At 49.1% G+C, this 14136-nt stretch overlaps 1 protein-coding gene across 1 annotated transcript in view; it reads left to right on the plus strand.

Annotated features, from left to right (window-relative positions):
• Positions 1-1021: 1021 nt before the first annotated feature.
• Positions 1022-14136, plus strand: part of KIF20A (kinesin family member 20A) — a 213670-nt gene continuing 200555 nt past the window's right edge. Inside the window, 1 exon segment of the mRNA XM_030211810.1 lies at positions 1022-1159. The gene's annotated coding sequence lies outside the window, so the exon portion shown is untranslated.

A 14136-nucleotide genomic window follows, 5' to 3' on the forward strand; every position in this document is an offset into this window, starting at 1 on the left:
CACAGAGCCTTAGCAAAGAGATCTATCTCCCTCTTCTTCCAGGTCAAGACTGAAGGCAAAATCAGTACACTCTAAATGAAATGAGCTCCTGGGCCAGTCAGAGCCCAGCAACAAGATTTGAAAGTATACTGCTGCTTGCTTCCTGCTTGTATTAAAGAAAAAGGGCTATAAATAGTACTTCTGTTTCGGTGGACCTAGGTGAAAATGTCTCTGCCCCTAAATGTAAAAACGTTGAACAAATGCAAACTGTAATGGATGAAACCAATACCACCTTTGTATACACATGCCAGCATGTGTGAAAATACAACTGAGATATAAAAAATATTAACAAAGATAAAAAACGAGGCAGCATCTCATTTGCGAGTGTACTACATGATGGCTGCGCAGGGGAGGGAAAACACAGACTAACCAATCGTCTTCAACTTTTTGATGTCATAGTTAAGATCTGGAACTCTTTACTGAGGATGTAGTAACAGCGGTTAGTGTATCTGGGTTTAAAAAAGGTTTGGACAAATTCCTGGAGGAAAAAGTCCATAGTCTGCTATTGAGACAGATATGGGAAGCAACTGCTTGCCCTGGGATTTGTAGTATGGAGTGTTGCCATGATTTGGGTTTCTGCCAGGTACTTGTGACCTGGCTTGTCCACTGGAAGACTGGGCTAGGATTAGATGAACCTTTGGTCTGACCCAGTATGGCTACTCTTAAGTTCTTCAATTAAAAAGCTGTCCAATAAGTAAAAAATATATATATATATTTTGTCCTCCACCTTTAGCCTATCCAACTGAAACAGGTTTAGACTTGTTACAGATGGACCAACAAAGACAACGTGGATGCATCAGCTTATAGAGTATTGCTTGTTTTGTTTGGAGTGTACTAGATGACGGCTGCGCGGGGGAGTAGAAACAGAGATTAACCAAATGGGCTTCCTCGCTTACCGTACACTAGATAGGCTCACTTCCACTCCTATCTATTAACCTGTTGCTTTGGAAGGCAACTGATGACGCACATTGGTCACAACCCATGTCGTTTTCTCGTTTTCCATTGGTTCTACGGGTGCTGCCAGTGCCGGCGCCAATTCCAAGTTTTCAAATTTTAACAGCACAGCAGTGTCTGAGCCTTGACTTGCGCTGTGGTTAAGAGGAAAACGAGGCGCCGCGCGGTAAGTACTACTACTATTTAACATTTCTAAAGCGTAAGTAGGGGGCGACGGGGCGAGGGGAAGCGCGAACAGAAAGCTTGGGGGGAAGGACAAGCAGGGGATGTAAAGTCAGAAACTGTTCTTGACTTAAGTAACGTTCAGACTGGGATACAACAATATATATATATATATTATATATATATATATTCACACCCCAAGACTGTAGTGCACAGCTGATTCGCAGCCGCTGTACTACAGATTGAGCTATGTTGCCAAAAAGAAAGGTCAACACGATTGTATAATTCTGCTGTGATGGAAAAAGGCTTATTGTCACTAAGTACTGGTATAATTTGTTCAAGGCTTTGACTGCCCAGCCTCCTGGTCCAGAACCAGCGCACAGTTCTATAACAGGTCACCCAGATCCAGAGGACAACCAGGTGGCTATTTTCAGCCTATGTGTCTTTATACCATTCCAGCACCTATGTTTACTAAGCGGCGCTATGGGTGCTACAGACACGTAAAAACGCTAACACACCTTAGTAAACAGACCCCTAGGAGTAAATTAGCAGAAACTGCAGCTAGATTGAAGTTGTGGACATTTATACCATACATCTAGCTCCAGGGAGAATAATGATTAATGTCCTGAGTTAAATACCATACACAGAGAAAACAAAAAAAAACATTAGGAGGTTACATGTAAAATGTTCATATGTATACGACTACCAAAAGAAAAATGACGTTTTAAAATGTTGGCGATCGAACCCGGGAAGATCCTGAGGATCCCGCTGTATCCGGTTTTTACACCGTCCCTAGCTCCATCTCTACCTGTTTTTAAATCTATGCTGAAAGCTCACCTTTTCACTACTGCCTTTGGTTCCTAACCGCTACTCATATGCCCTGTTCCTCTTTACCCTGTAATTCCCTTGCCCGTAATGTCTTGTCTGTCTGTTTTACCTAGATTGTAAGCTCTTTGAGCAGGGACTGTCTCTCTATGTCAAATGTACAGCGTTGCGTGCGTCTGTTAGCGCTATATAATTGCAAAGTACCCCAGAACATACCTACTTGTTTGACTTATAAAAGTAGCCTTCTTGGTACTACTTATAACACTGGGGTAATTTTATAAAAGCTATTTTATGCATGGAAAATCCTTTGTAAAACTGCTCCCATTGTGCATTATGTTTACAGTGCCCCCCCTCCCCTCTTACATGGTTAGAAAATACTTTATTTATTTATTTTATTTCATTTGTATCCCACATTATCCCACCTATTTGCAGGCTCAATGTGGCTCACAGAGTTTTGTTAACATTGTCATTGCAAGGTGACATATACATTTAGTGTTGTGTAGAGGTTAAATTAGGGTAGAAGGAGAGGAGTGATTTAGGTAGTTATAGAGTTATCTTAATTGAGTTATAGTAGATGAGTTATCTTAATTGAGTGGGTTGTCGTGTGGATTATTGTGGCTATTAGTTCTCATTGTATGCTTTACTGAAGAGATATGTCTTAAGAGATTTGCGAAAGATAGTTGTTTCGCTGATTGTTCTCAAGTCCGTAGGCAGTGCATTCCACACTTGCGTGCCCAGGTACGAGAATGTGGTTGCATGCATCTGCTTGTACTTTAGTCCTTTACAACTGGGGAAGTGCAGGTCAAGAAATTTGCAATTGTTTAAACATTTAGTATGCCCTTAGAAAATACATTAGTTCAACCTTTATTAGGAAACTCCCTTAGCAAACACTTTGTGCCTTTTCCCTTATGTTGTCACAAAAATGTAATCACAAATTCCATATCATCATGCTGATCAATCCATAGACTGGTGGGTTGTGTCCATCTACCAGCAGGTGGAGATAGAGAGCAATCCTTTTCCCTCCCTATATGTGGTCATGTGCTGCCGGAAACTCCTCAGTATGTTCTCTATCTCAGCAGGTGGTGGTCACACACAGCAGCAGCTCTGGCTAGGTCTCCAAGCCTAATTTTTAGGTTTTGTTGAGTACCTGGGGTTGAGGGCTCTTCTTGAGCAAGTGCAAACCTGGTGGTGCCAGGTCCCTCCTTTTCTCCCCCCTCCCGCTGGCTCCGTTAAAAAAAAAAAAAAATTTTGGACGTCCTTAAGGGCGTTTATTTCAACATTTATTTCAACGTTTATTGCAGCTACTCACTGGGACACCAGTTCGTTACAGCTCGGAGCGAGAAGCAGGTAATTTTTACCTTTTTGTAGCGGGCAGGGGGTTCCCCGATCGGTCTCCACGTGGCCTATGGCGTCGGAGGGCGAGGGCGCAAAGAATCGCTCCCCGGACCGCGTGTGCGCTTCTAGCGGGAATGCGGGGGTCTTAAAGTCTGATTCGCCCTTGTTGGGTGTCAGTTTGGAGGCCAGTCAGTGTCCCGGTTCTTCCTCCGGTGCGGCGGTTTTTCCCGCCATAAACGCCCATCCCCCGCTGCTCGCCTCCGCCATCTTGGCCGGCCACTCTGCTAGGACGGCTTCTTCTTGGGCCGCCCTTGAGGTGGGAGATGTTAATACTATGGCTGCCCTCGATTTGGGCGACGGCAAAAAAGCGGCCAAAGTTAAGCGCCGTTCTTCCCGCGCGGCTCCTTCGCGGAGTGTCGCGCCGGACGCCATTTTGGATACGCAGCATGTTTCTCCCTCGCTCTTGCGAGCACCGGTTGAGGGTACGTCTAGGGCTGTGGCCCAGGCTGCTGAAGTGCACTGTCTGGGGGGTTTCTCCCCCGAGTTCATTTTGCTGCTGCATCAGGCCTTCCTTATGCAAAACGCTGCCCCTGCTCCCTTGTCCGATAAAGGGGTTGAGGCCCCCGGAATTAAACGCCCTCGGGTGGATTTCCAGGCCTTAGAGGACTCTGTCTCCTCTGATGTAGATGAGGGCAGCGTATCTGGGTTCTCCCAACGGTCCTTTGAGGATTCCTTGGAGGAGACGGATTCCCGCTCGGATGGAGCGGATGACCCCTCTGCAGCGCGGATCTTTCGCTCAGAGGACTTGCCCAACCTGTTAGTGCAGGCCATGAACATTTTGAAGATTTCCTATCCGGAGGACGTCTCTCCCTCAGCCCCTGTTGGCTCCGCCATTATGCTGGGGACGAAGCACCCGCCTAGAACCTTCCACGTGCATGATGCCATGCACACCTTGATTTCGGCTCAATGGGATGTCCCGGAAGCGAGCCTCAAAGTGGCTAGGGCTATGTCCCGCCTCTATCCTTTGCCTGAAAGTGAACGGGAGGCCTTTCTTTGGCCTACCGTGGATTCTTTAATAACTGCGGTGACTAAGAAAACGGCGTTGCCGGTGGAAGGTGGCACGGCCCTAAAGGACGCCCAAGACAGAAGATTGGAGGCAGCCTTAAGGTCGTCCTTCGAGGCGGCTGCTTTCAGTTTGCAGGCCTCAGTTTGCGGCTCCTATGTGGCCAGGGCGTGCCTGATGATTGTGCAGCGGGCTTCCCCCTCGGATCCTTCCTTGAGGGCTGATTGGCCGGCCCTGGAATCGGGCTTATCTTATTTGGCAGACTTGCTGTATGATGTCTTGAGAGCCTCGGCTAAGGGTATGGCTCAGACAGTCTCTGCGCGGTGGTGGCTCTGGCTGAAGCATTGGTCTGCTGACCACGTCTCTAAGTCCCGCCTGGCTAAGTTGCCTTTTAAAGGCAAGCTGCTCTTTGGGGTCGAGCTGGACAAAATTGTGACCGATCTCGGCACGTCTAAGGGCAAGAGGTTACCAGAGGTCAGGGCTCGGGCCAGTGCTCGCCCCGGTAACTCCAGAGGACGGTTTCAGGAAGCCCGTCGGTACAGCCCGGGCAAGTCGGGCTCCTCTACTACTACTACTTAACATTTCTAGAGCGCTACTAGGGTTACGCAGCGCTGTACAATTTAACAAAGAGAGACAGTCCCTGCTCAAAGAGCTTACAATCTAATAGACAAGTGAACGGTCGGTCCCCTCTTCCTTCAAGAGGAACTTCTCCCCCAAGCAGCATTCCTTTCGCAGAGACCGCCGTCCCGGAGGTGCTTCCTCCGGTCCTCCCCCAGGGTCTCGTACCCAATGACGGGGCCCTGGTCCATGGCACAGTGCAGATTGGAGGACGCCTGTCCTCGTTTCTGGACGAGTGGACCAGGGTAACTTCAGACGCTTGGGTGCTGGAAGTCATCAGAGACGGCTACAAGCTAGAGTTCTGCCGACCCTTAAGAGACGGGTTTGTACTCTCTCCCTGCAAGTCTCCGGTCAAAGCTGTGGCAGTGCAGCAGACTTTGGACAATCTGATCCGCCTGGGTGCGGTCGTTCCGGTGCCAGAAAATCAGCTTGGCAAGGGACGTTACTCCATTTACTTTGTGGTACCAAAGAAAGGAGGTTCTGTACGGCCTATCCTCGACCTCAAAGGGGTCAAACGGGCCTTGAAAGTTCGGTTTTTCGCATGGAGACTTTCCGCTGTGTTATAGAGGCAGTGAAGGCAGGGGAGTTCCTGGCATCCTTGGACATCAAGGAAGCGTACTTGCATATTCCCATCTGGCCTCCTCATCAACGCTTTCTGCGTTTTGCAGTCCTGGGCTGACACTTCCAGTTCAGAGCCCTCCCGTTCGGGTTGGCTACTGCTCCGCGGACCTTCTCCAAAGTAATGGTGGTCATCGCGGCCTTCCTGCGAAAGGAAGGAGTACAAGTCCATCCTTATCTGGACGACTGGTTGATCCGAGCCCCCTCTTATGCAGAGTGCGGTAAAGCTGTGGACCGGGTGATTGCTCTTTTGAGCTCCCTGGGGTGGATCATCAACTGGGAGAAAAGCCAGCTGCGCCCGACTCAGTCCCTGGAGTATCTGGGAGTTTGTTTCGACACCCAAGTGGGCAGAGTGTTCCTGCCAGACAATCGGATTGTCAAGCTTCAGGCTCAGGTGGACCAGTTCCTAGTAGCCTCTCCTCTTCGGGCTTGGGACTATGTGCAGCTGTTGGGCTCTATGACGGCCACGATGGAAGTAGTGCCCTGGGCCAGGGCTCATATGAGACCACTACAACACTCTCTGCTGCAGCGCTGGACTCCAGTGTCGGAGGATTATGCTGTGCGCCTTCCCTTGGACCCAGCAGTGCGCAAGGCGCTGAGCTGGTGGCTGAAGACAGACAAGTTGTCTGCAGGAATGCCTCTTGTGACCCCGGAATGGATTGTCGTCACGACGGACGCCTCTTTGACGGGCTGGGGAGCCCACTGCTTGGGAAGGACAGCGCAGGGGCTCTGGTCTCCTGCAGAGGCAAAGTGGTCTATCAACCTCCTGGAACTCAGAGCCATTCGGTTGGCGCTTTTGGAGTTCCTCCCGGTACTGGCGGTGAAGCCAGTACGGGTCCTGTCGGACAATGCCACGGCTGTGGCCTATGTCCTACCGCCAGGGAGGTACCAAGAGCGCCCCTCTAGCCAAGGAGGCCATGAATCTATGCCAGTGGGCGGAAGCGAACCTGGAACAGCTGTCAGCGGCCCACATTGCCGGAGTCATGAATGTCAAGGCGGACTTTCTCAGTCGCCATACCTTGGATCTCGGAGAGTGGCAGTTATCGGCTCAGGCGTTCTTGGGCATCACGAAGCGCTGGGGCCAGCCGAGCCTAGATCTGATGGCGTCATTGGCCAAGCCAAGTGCTGTGCTTTTTCAGCAGAGGACGGGACCCTCGATCTCTGGGAGTAGATGCTCTTCTCCAACAGTGGCCGACACAGGAGCTTCTCTATGTGTTCTCGCCCTGGCCCATGTTGGGCAGGGTACTAGACCGGGTGGCAAAGCATCTGGTCCGGATAATCCTGGTGGGTCCGGACAGGCCCAGACGTCCCTGGTATGCGGACTTGATCAGGCTCTCAGTGGACAACCCTCTGCGGCTGCCAGTGGAGCAGGGCCTGTTGCATCAGGGTCCCGTGGTGATGGAGGATCCCTCCCCCTTTGGTCTTACGTCCTGGCTATTGAGCGGCAGCGTCTGAGGAAGAAGGGCTTCTCAGACAAGGTCATCGCCACTATGCTGAGAGCGAGGAAGCGCTCTACTTCTACTGCTTATGCCAGGGTTTGGCTTACCTTTGCAGCGTGGTGTGAAGCAGGCTCACTTTCTCCCTTCACTGCTCCAATTTCTTCAGTGTTGGCGTTCCTGCAAGAAGGTCTGGAGAAAGGCCTGTCGCTCAGTTCCCTTAAAGTCCAGGTAGCGGCTCTGGCTTGCTTCAGGGGCCGCCTGAAGGGTGCTTCTCTGGCTTCGCAGCCAGATGTGGTGCATTTTCTCAAGGGAGTTAATCACCTGCGCCCTCCTCTGCACTCAGTGGTGCCTGCGTGGAATCTCAACCTGGTGCTAAGAGCCTTGCAGAAGCCGCCTTTTGAACCCTTGTCGAGGGCATCTCTGAAAGACCTGATGTTGAAAGCAGTCTTTTTGGTGGCTATCACTTCAGCCAGAAGAGTTTCCGAGCTCCAGGCACTATCATGTCCAGTTCACTGAGGCAGGAGTGTCTATTCGCACAGTGCCTTCCTTCCTGCCCAAGATTGTTTCTCGTTTCCATGTGAATCAGCAGCTCTGTCTCCCATCCTTTCGTAGGGAGGACTACCCAGAGGAGTACTCTGCTCTCAAATATCTAGATGTGAGACGAGTCAATATCAGATACTTGGAAGTGACCAATGATTTCCGGAAGTCGGATCATCTGTTTGTCCTGTTTGCAGGTCCTCGTAAGGGTCTGCAGGCTGCTAAGCCTACAGTGGCAAGATGGGTCAAGGAAGCCATTGCAGCGGCTTATGTGGCCGCGGGGAAGGTGCCGCCTATCCAGCTGAAGGCTCACTCCACTAGAGCTCAGGCGGCCTCGATGGCAGAGGCCGGGTCCGTCTCCTTGGAAGAGATTTGAAGGCGGCAACTTGGGCATCGGCCCATACCTTCTCCAGGCATTACCGCTTGACTGTGGCTGCTCGGGCGGAGGCCCGGTTTGGAGCTTCAGTGTTGCGGTCAGGGATTTCAATGTCCCGCCCTGGGTGAGTACTGCTTCGGTACATCTCACCAGTCTATGGATTGATCAGCATGATGATATGGAAGGTAAAATTATGTATCATACCTGATAATTTTCTTTCCATTAATCATAGCTGATCAATCCATAGCCCCTCCCAGATATCTGTACTGTTTATATTCTGGTTGCATTTCAGATTCAAGTTTAGTCTTCAGTTCCTGTTCAGGAGGACTTCGTGTTCAAGTTTTTTCAATTGGATTCTTCAAGAGTTGAGACGAGTTTGTGTTACAGTGAGCTGCTGCATTCCTCTCCCCTCCGTTTTACGGGGCTGGATTGAGACATAAATTCTGCCGGCGCTCCCTCCCGCTTCATGCGGCTGTAGGGCAGCTTTGTACCCCTCCCGCTTCGGCGGTGTTAGGGTCAGTCAGCTCCTCCCGCGGTTGCGGTTGCAGGATAAGCCAGATCTCCCCCGCATCGGCGGGGTGGTGTCCCTCCCCTGCTCCGCGGGGATGAGCTGGACGGATTCCCCTCCCCCACTTGTGTGGGGATGAGCTGGGTTAATTCCCCTCCCCCGTTTCGGCGGTGGTGAGCTGGGCAGAGTGTCCCTTTGTGGGTGTAATTCTCTAAGTGCTGAGTCCTGCGGATGGAGCTTTGATATCGACATACTGAGGAGTTTCCGGCAGCACATGACCACCTGCTGGTAGATGGACACAACCCACCAGTCTGTGGATTGATCAGCTATGATTAATGGAAAGAAAATTATCAGGTATGATACATAATTTTACCATTCTTATTTGTTAAATGCCATTTTGCTAAAATGGATCTTAATGGTCACTTCCTGAATGATGTAATTTTGAAAACAGGAATCATCCAGTTTTTACAGCATTATAATAGCAATTTTGAAAATAATAGTACATTTGTTTTGCAGGTTATTTGGAAAAAATGTTGTGGGGGGGTCCTGTTTTTTTTTTTTGTTCTGGACACCTATGTAGTTGTGCAGAATTCCTCAAGGAGTATCGTGAGTAGTTAGGATTTAGGAGTCGCATCAGAAACAGTCTACTAGGCTAGGGTAACTCTTATATTCTTATAGTATGGACCTTGGTGAATCTTGGACATCCCCTCATCTCTTTTCGCTTACTGATCTCCTCTCTGTCAGTCCTACTTTTTTAAATTCCACTACTGTTTCCACCACTTCCACTTGGAGTCTATTCCAGGCATCTACTTCTCTGTGCATGGATTAGCCATTATATGGGTTGAAGCCAGTAGGGCGTAGTCATAAGTACACCCAAAACAATAGCAAATGCTATTGAAAGCAATAGTAAAAGATTATTAGAAATAATGGACTGCCTATGCATGGTCCATTTGTAAGAAGTCAAAAGCTGTTCTAGTTGGATAGGCAGTGCCTTAAAAGGTGGAGGACAAAAGAATTGTTTTGTACTTATTTAAAAGCTTTTTAATTTATTGGAAAACTTCCCATATGTAGATATAAATATCATGAAATCATCTCTATATATAATAGGCACCTCCAACGTTCGAATGAAGCCTCAAGCCGGAAACTTGAGGCAGCCGAGATATCCGGTTTGGCCATGAGTGTCTGCCCCGCCCTCGCGTCACAACGTGATGACGTCGAGGGCGGAGCAAAGACACTCAATGAATCATGGAAGCCCATTGGTTAATCTCTGTTTCTACTCCCCAACGCAGCCGTCATTCCCATACACTGAAAACCAAACAAAATCGACACTGCACCCCCGCCCACACTCCCCCTCACCCACCCTCCCGCAGCCGCTCGCTCACCGTTCCGCCTCACCCCCTCTCCTCTCCGACTGGCCATGTAGCAGGACGATTACTACACACGAGTGGAACTGACCCAATCAACTACAATGTAAGCAAGGAGGCCCATTGGTTAATCTCTATTTCCACTCCCCAACACAGCTGTCATTCCCATACACTCAAAACCAAGCACACCTATGAGCCGCTGATACACATTGTCATTTTTTTCCCCTTCTTCCATCTGAAACACGTCTACAGCTGTTTCTACTGGATAAACTGCGCCTTTACAGGTAAAGGATAAAAGTTTGTTGTTTTTGGTTTCTTACTGCACACCTTTTTCATTTATTTGAAAGCTACACATCTGTACATATCAATATCATGAAATCTAAACGGCATATCAATAAAACAGTTTATCCAGCCGTTCCCTGTCAATGTTTGTCACTGAAAGAGTATGAGGGAGCTCCAGCAGCATGTGGGTCACGACAGGACTTAGTTGCTGGATGCCAGAAGCAGTGTCTCCTTAGGTTGACAGCAAATAGCAACCCCCCCCCCCCCATCAAGCACCTCGGAGGGAGGGAGGAAGGGAGGGGACAGGACCATGGAACTGGGAGGGAGGGGTAGGGACCCATGAACTTGTAGGGGGACCCTGGAAATGGGAGGCGCACTATGGAACTGGGAGGGAGGGAGGGAAGGTGACCCTGGAACTGGGAGGGTGGGGACCCTGAAACTCTGAGGGAGGGTGGGGGGGACCCTGAAACTGGAAGGGACCCTGGAACTCGGAGGGAGGGGGGATGACCCTGGAACTCGGAGGGACGGAGGGGGGACCCTGGAACTGGGACGGAGGAGGGAGGGGCCCCTGGCACACACTCTGATTCTCACATACACACTCTCTTTCTCACGGACATATTCGCACCGAGTCTCACTCTCTCTCTGTCACATATACATTCACTCTCTCTCACACAGTCAATCTCACACACACTCTCTCAAACATACACACTCCGAGGAAAACCTTGCTAGCGCCCGTTTCATTTCTGTCAGAAACGGGCCTTTTTCACTAGTAAGTACATAAGTATTGCCATACTGGGAAAGACCAAAGATCTATCAATCCCAGCATCCTGTTTCCAACAGTGGACAGTCCAGGTCACAAATACCTGGCAAGATCCCAAAAAAGTACAAAGCATTTTATACTGCTTATCCCAGAAATAGTGGATTTTCCCCGTTTAATAATGGTCTATGGACTTTTCCTTTAGGAAGCCGTCCAAACCTTTTTTTAAACTCTGCTAAGCTAACTGCCTTTACCACATTCTCTGGCAACGAATTCCAGAGTTTAGTTACACGTTGAGTGAAGAAAAATGTTCTCTGATTCGTTTTAAATTTACTACATTGTAGCTTCATCGCATGCCCCCTAGTCCTAGTATGTTTGGAAAGCGTAAACAGATGCTTTACATCTACCTGTTCAACTCCACTCATTATTTTATAGACCTCTATCATAGCTCCCCTCAGCCGCCTTTTCTTCAAGCTGAAGAGCCCTAGCCGCTTTGGCCTTTCCTCATAGGGAAGTCGTCCCATCCCCATTATCATTTTTGTTGCCCTTCTCTGCAGCTTTTCTAATTCCACTATATATTTTTTTAGATGCGGCGACCAGAATTGAACACAATATTTGAGGTGCGGTCGCACCATGGAGCGATACAAAGGCATTATAACATCCTCATTTTTGTTTTCCATTCCTTTCCTAATAATACCTAACATTCTATTTGTTTTCTTAGCCGCAGCAGCACACTGAGCAGAAGGTTTCAACGTATCATCAACGACGACACCTAGGGCAACATGCACAAAAGTCCTCGTTAGAGCCGTTCCGTACTGAATTCCATAACGAATCGGTACGGAACGGCTATGCACGAAGGAAAGGGAATGCAAATGAGCTGCTCGTTGCAGCTCACTTGCATTCATCAACCCTTCGTTAAAACCGTCGGTAATTGTCCCGTAAAGCATGCGCAGAGCAGCTAAGTGTTATGCTGGCTGCTCTGCGCATGCCACAAACTTAAAAAACAAACAAACAAAAAAACCAAACACGTCCTTTATGGACGACCTTGCCCCCCCCCCCCCCGCCCCGGCTGAGGTCGCCGCTGCTCCCCGCTCCCCCCTGCATTAAAAGCGTGACTTTTTTAGGCAGCCCCGGCCCCCCTCCTTCCCTCCCTTCCTCTCTTTCTACTTTTTTTTAGAATAAACAGCTCCTGCCATCCTCCGCCCCCGTGCCCCGCCACCCCACCTGAGGTCATCGTCGCCGCTCCCCCCTCCACCGGGCCCCCCTCCGTCTGAAACCGGGCCCGTGCAGCGCCTCTCACCTCTGTGTGAAGGCGCTGCACAGCACGGGGAAGAACAGCTGATCGCATTGCATCTTCGGACGTCCCTCCATTCCTCCTGGACCCGCCCTCGTCTGACGTAAGTAACCTACGTAGGTTATTTACGTCAGATGAGGGCGGGCATCGCCCTCGGCTGGATCTTCAATAGAAAGGGCCTGCAAAGCGTCAGAAATGAGCGCTGGCAGCTCGTCACGGTGAAAAATCCATACCGCTTTAGGATCATCCAAATCCTGTGGCAAACAGGAACCCTCATCTGGATCATCTGTCCATGAGGGCCTACCAGACTCCTCAGACTCCCCCCAGCCTGACCAGAGGGGGGAAAAGGGAGAGGCCCCACCCTCAGACGGGGAATTAACCCGTCTACATTTATTGTCAGACCAATGCTCGGGGAAGAAGGAAACTCAGCAGCCAACCCTGGACTATCAAAACCTGGAGGGAATCCAGTCCGCAATGTAGTGTCAGACGCCTCCGCAGAGTCCTTTTTAACATAGAGGCCTTATGCATCAGCAGCACAAATTCAGGGGAGAAAAAAACTTACCCTGGCCTTCTGCCACTGAAATAGGAGAAGCGGAGGAAGAAGCTCCTCTAGCAGCCTCGGAACGAGGCGTCCCCCTGCACTCAGACTCCTCCGCAACTGCGAGGGTTGAGTCATGCGGCGCTTCCAAAATGGTGCCCGCTGCCAGCTCCATCAAGCAGGAAGAATCACCGCTCGCCATTTTTGCAAAAACTTCATTGGCTACCAGTACAATACAGGGCTAAATTTAAAACTCTATGTCTGATCTTCAAGGCCCTGAAAGGAAATGGGCCCGAGTATCTGAAGAATAGGATGATCCTCCACACACCGCCAAGGACACTAAGATCCTCCCAAGGATTTTCACTAACTACACCCTCTCCAAAAGACATTACACGATGTGATACCCGCAAGCGAGTCTTCTCCGGAGTAGCCCCCACAATCTGGAATGCATTGCCTGAACGGCTCCGCTTAACACAAGACTACCTCTACTTCAGGAAGCAGGTGAAAGCTTGGCTCTTCAACCAAGCCTTTAACGGAAGAAGTAACTAACTTGTTAGTCTCACTCACACACACAAGGATTGACTCGGGCTCCACATACTGCAGCGGGACATGTTTATCCACTCCTACCCTAGCTGAGATAATATTTAACCATCTCTCTGACCTAACGTGCAACTTTCTTCAAATCAATCCCCTTACTTTCTAATTATTCCTACTTTCTTACTCATCTTAATGTTACAACTTTGCCTTACCCTTCACTACCAATTATAATGTTCTAGTACATATTGTGTTGTGCAAGTAGTATACCATGCCATACTTTGCATTGATGTTCAAATATTTTTACTGCTTTAATTGCCTCCTGCTTATGCTTGATCTATTCTTACTGTACACCGCCTTGAGTGAATTCCTTCAAAAAGGCGGTTAATAAATCCTAATAATACATGAATAAATAAAATAGCTCCGCAAGCTCATTTTTTGGTTCTATCAGTACTCTGGGATGAATACCATCTGGTCCAAGAGATTTGCTACTCTTCAGTTTGTAGAACTGCCCCATTACATCCTCCAGGTTTACAGAGAATTTATTAAGTTTCTCCGACTCGTCAGTTTCGAATACCATTTCCGGCACCGGTATCTCATCCAAATCTTCCTCGGTGAAGACCGAAGCAAAGAATTAATTTAATCTCTCCACTACGGCATTGTCTTCCCTGATTGCCCTTTTTACTCCTCGGTCATCTAGCGTTCCAACCGATTCTTTTGCCGGCTTCCTGCTTTTAATATACCTAGAAAAAGTTTTGCTATGTGTTTTTGCCTCCAACGCAATATTTTTTTCGAAGTCCCTCTTAGCCTTCCTTAACAGCGCTTTGCATTTGACTTGATATTCCTTATTCTGTTTCTTATTATTTTCAATCGGTTCCTTCTTCCATTTTCTG

Source organism: Microcaecilia unicolor, chromosome 8 (assembly GCF_901765095.1).
Source record: "Microcaecilia unicolor chromosome 8, aMicUni1.1, whole genome shotgun sequence".
NCBI classification, from domain to species: Eukaryota; Metazoa; Chordata; class Amphibia; order Gymnophiona; family Siphonopidae; genus Microcaecilia; species Microcaecilia unicolor.